This window comes from Miniopterus natalensis, chromosome 18 (genome assembly GCF_054644295.1).
Source record: "Miniopterus natalensis isolate mMinNat1 chromosome 18, mMinNat1.hap1, whole genome shotgun sequence".
In the NCBI taxonomy this organism is placed as follows: domain Eukaryota; kingdom Metazoa; phylum Chordata; class Mammalia; order Chiroptera; family Miniopteridae; genus Miniopterus; species Miniopterus natalensis.
The window spans coordinates 15,399,908-15,404,594 of NC_142098.1; the positions used below are offsets into that span (position 1 = coordinate 15,399,908).

Consider the following 4,687-nt stretch of genomic DNA (forward strand, 5'->3'; position numbering starts at 1 on the left):
ATCATCAGCGACTTTGGACGCATCCCCGGTTGACTGTTCAAATCATTCGTGGCTGGAAGCAGTCCCGTCAGCACACGATGCAGACTAGAGCTGTGGGGCCTCAGCAACTGCTTCAGTGAGTTAATTAATCCCGAGTTTGAGATTTTTTGAGACTTACTTTGTTGATGGCTATTAAGAGAATCACTGTAACAAAACTACCTAATGCTTACCTGGCAGGGAAGATACCACAGTCTCCAAGGTGATTTTCCCAGGTCAAGGCTTATCCATTGCGCTCCGGATGTGCTGACCCCTGTGGTTTCCTCAAATGTGGGAAATCGACTGTGTACTTGTGAGAGTGGAGGACTGCATTCATGCTCTCCCCTGGCTAAAAAACGAACAATAAAACATAAAAAACAGCTAGCATGGCCCTATGGAAATTACATTGACAATTTGGGGGCTATGAATCATTAGAACAACTTGGATGGCTTCTGTTGCCAGTGACCTGGGGTGGTTGTTTGGAGAAAGGAATTGGATTAAATATTGTGAAGACAGTTGGGGGAAGCTGGTCAAGCCAGACACGTTTCTGAGGACTTCCTATCCTCTCCACCCACCACCCTCTTGTATTTTGGTTTAAGGGGAACTTTTTGCTTTTAGTTTCACTTGAGTTGTACTAACAATAACTGTAAGAGCTGCAGCAACTTACCATGAACACTTGGGTGGGGATAAGACACACTGACGTGGAAAAGCTCGCTAATATGTTGGGGTGAGTGAGAGTGTCACAGAGCTGTCTGGGACAGAGCATCTCAGAGACCTGAGGGAATGCACTGGGGTCGGCTGGGGAGGCCTTCTAGGGGACATGTGTGTGTTTTCTGCAGAATCAGTTATTATTTATTTATTTATTTAAGACATTTTATTTTGAAATGTCTTCAGACCTTCAGCAAAGTTACAAAGGAGTACAAAGAATTCTGGTCTACCTTTCACCGAGATTTCCTAAATGCTAACATCTTGCTTTGTCACATCTGGTAAACATGATGTCCCCCTTGCCTCTAAATGTTCCGGTGTATATTTCCTAGAAAGGGGGACACTTTTTTACATAACCACAGTATTAAAAAAGGAGGAATTTATGCCTGATATGATACTTTCATCTACTTTAGAGAGCTTGTTCAAATGTCACCAGTTGTCTCATGAATGTCCTTTGTAGCCAAAGGGGGGGAAATACACACACACACACACACACCCCTTCTCTGGTTCCAGATCCAATCCAGGATCACAGCTGACACTCAGCTGTCCTGTTTCTGTAGTCTCACTTACTCTGAAGCATTCTCAGTCATTCCTAGTTTTTCATGGCTGTTTTTAAGATGGAAGGCTCACTATTTTGTTGAAAGGCTCTCAGTTTGGGTTGGCCTGATGTGTTTGTGGTTAGATTCGGTGTAGGAATTTTGGGCAGGAATAAACCAGGAGTGATGTGTGTCCTTGTTAGGGCCTCAGATCAGGGGCTTATGACGTCCTTTCCCCACTGCTGGTGATGGCAACAGATCACTTGGGGAGGGTGGCGCTTCTCCATAAAGTGACCGTTTCCCCCTTTGTAAGTGACCAATTCTCTATAAGAATAGAGAGATACTCTGAGGCTACGCAACACCCTTCTACTTACCATATTTTCTCCCACTTGTCCCAGCATCCCTTGCCAATTCTTGCCTGAAATGAGTATCACAAGAAAGGCTTCCAAATGGTGATTTATTTCTTAACCCATCATTTCTGCTAATGTGTTTCATCACCGTTCTATTGCAAAAAAGAACTTTTCCTTCCCCCTCACTTATTCCATCCGTATGGATTCATGAATTTTTACTTTATTTCCTGGGTTAAATAAACTTGTTATTACCAGCATCCATTCTGTTGCTCCAGTTGTCCTAAATCTGGACAGTGGGAGCCCCTTTGCTTTGACATGTCCCTTGATATTACTCATTGAGCACTTCCTCCTGTCTGTCACGACAAGATGCCCAGGCTCCTCTTGAACTTTCCCTGCTGCATCTGAGAGTCTCCCTTTCCCTCCCACTTCCTTTTTTATGCTATGTCCATCCACCAAAACTAGCATTTAAATCACCCGGTTCGTTCTCAGGTACTATCTGTGTTTTCATGCATCTGCTCGGATGTAAAAGGCAAGGGCTCTTCTCAGGAAACAGGCCACTCAAGGGCCAGCGGTCCTCAAGGGAGGACTGAAAAATAAGGTGGGTCCAGGCAGGCGTCTCAGATCCGTGCAGATAATTCAGTGTGCGGTTTGGGGTCTAAGGAGCATTTTAATACCCAGGGTTCACTTTAGCCACACCGATTCCCCGCCTCCGTTTTGCCCCAAGCCCCTGCAAGTAAAGCCCAGCTGACAGACACTCTTATTGTTGTAACATAGTCATTTAACTTGGAGAACAGAGAATTAAAACAACACGGTTCAAGATGAAGCGATTGCAGCTCTGAGTCAGGATAATGCACTGGCTAAGAATGCTTAATCCCCAGGGCGTGCCCCAAATCCCCACGGCGTGCTTTCAATACTTTGTTTTGCATTTGGAAGTCTCGAGCAAAAAAGTAAAAACTTCACAGACAGGGGGGTTTACCAGTCAATGATCTAAGCTGCCTGCCACTGGCCCATATAGTATCTTTGTGCAAACTCAAGAGAGGTGCTCCCCTGCCCTGGTAAACATAGCCCTGAGCCATGCCAAGGCTGTGACTGAAGCGTGGACTAACCACTTGCCCCCTTGGCTGGGTACCTTGGCTGGGTGAACAACCTACACAAGCCCACGCTGGAGCCCAGGGTCCAAGAGAGTTCTGGATGTTTTCTTACTGCCTTTCACAAAGAGATCTACTGCCAGTCCGCCAAGAACAAGGAAGGGCACTTGAGTGGTTAAATGTCAGCCATTGGTTGTATACACATGTCAACTCCATGACATCCTTGCTCTCATAAATTGCTGTCACTGGGCAGGTTCCACCCTTGCTAAGGAGAAACTGGGATAAGAGGCTTCTTTGGGATGCCTTTGCTCTGTTTGTACCTCTGAGGTGGCGGCGAGAGTAAAGAAAGGCTCAATCGGAAACCTGCCTGGGAAGGTTCCTCTATGGAAGGCAGCGTTTCTGGAGCTGCTATGATGACACGGTGTCCAGGGCCTTGATTAACTGTAACACATGTCATGAACGTCTGAGAATGTGGGAGGACACCTCAGAGGGTGGAGACAGGCTGTGAGGAGAGCCAGGAGAAGAGGGAGGGAAGAAGCAGCAGGAGCTGTGAGTCCAAGCAAGGGCGTGGCCCCTCCATCTCATGAGTGTCTCGTGTTGGCATTTTTATTTTTATTTGGTAGAAGCAAATTCCTGTTGTGAAGAAATAATTGTATCCCAATATACTCATGTGGCAAAAGCTTTGTCCTGATTGTACAGGTTGTATTTTGGCCCTGCCATGGAATGCATTCTTTACATTATATAATATTATCTCACTTAACCTTTGCAGGATTCCTACATTTTTATAAGTAAGGAATGTAGGTGTTAGGACTAGGTGCAAATACATTTAACAGAAAAAAAAATAACAGTGGTTGTAACATATAAGTGCTTCTTTTTCTCTTTTGTAAAACAAGTTTAGAAAAAGGGAGTCCAGGGTCAATAGTGGCTCCACGGCCATCAGGGACTCAGATTACTTCTGTATTTTGTTCCACCATCCTTAGCACCTCAGGGTTCAAGATGGTTGCTAGAGCTCCAGCCATCATGTTTGCATTCTAGGCCACAGGAGGGAAAAAAGAAATGTACTACTGTCTATTTATCTCTCAAAGAGATTTCCCAGATGTCCTACCCAATAATATTCACTTACATTTAATTAACTAACTCTAGCTGCAAGGGAAGCTGAAAAATTACAGTCTCTTCATTAAGTACATTACCTCCTGTGATAAACACTGGGTTCTGTTACTAAGTGAATTAGGCAGGGTAGGCCTAGTGCTGAAATGAATAATCTCCAAATCTCAGAGATTTAATAAAATAGATGTTATTTTGTGCTCACATCACAGTATAACCCAGGTTGGGGGGTAGGATGGGTGCTGTGGATATCTGCTCCACCAAGTCACTCAGAGAGACCCAGGCTCCTCTAGGTGCTTGGGGGTAGCTGGTGGAGAAAGGCAATAAGGATGGGCCACAGGAGGATTTTATGGGCCAGACCTGAAGGGGACACACCCTACTTCTGCTCACATGACGTTGGCCAGAATTGGTCACATGAGCACCCAGCCACTGGAGGCTGGTACTGTGGTCTCTGTACACACAGAGGGAAGAGGGCTCCTGGGCATCAGGGAGCACGGTGGCCGTTGGGAAGGCGATGCGCAGTCGGCCAGGCTGCAGAGAGGAAGGTCCTTCATCCGTGCAGAACTGGAATTAAAACCCAGGGAGCGGAGAAGGGAGAGCCAGCTCCCCGCAGCAGAGCGGGGCCCAGGCCTCACCGGCTGACGCTCGTGGCACGGACGTCCCTCCGCAGCAGCAGGAAGGGCCTCCTCCCCGGAAACACGGGACCAGACCAGCCTCCCTCCAAACTTCCTCTGAAGGATACAATTAGGGAGCTCGCCAGACAGGGGCTGAAATCTCGGCCTCCCCCCCGTGACCTGAATGGATCATTTGTGGCTCAAATGACAGACAAATGCAATAATTAAACCTATTTAGTAAAGAGGGGTGAAAGGTCAACCTGGGAGGCCAACCG

At 46.6% G+C, this 4,687-nt stretch overlaps 1 non-coding gene across 1 annotated transcript; it reads left to right on the forward strand.

Moving 5' to 3' along the window:
• The first annotated feature begins 201 nt into the window (after positions 1–201).
• On the forward strand, positions 202–363 carry LOC148091014 (U1 spliceosomal RNA). Its single transcript, XR_015716066.1, has one exon. It is a non-coding gene; the product is annotated as a U1 spliceosomal RNA (small nuclear RNA).
• Positions 364–4,687: the final 4,324 nt, after the last annotated feature.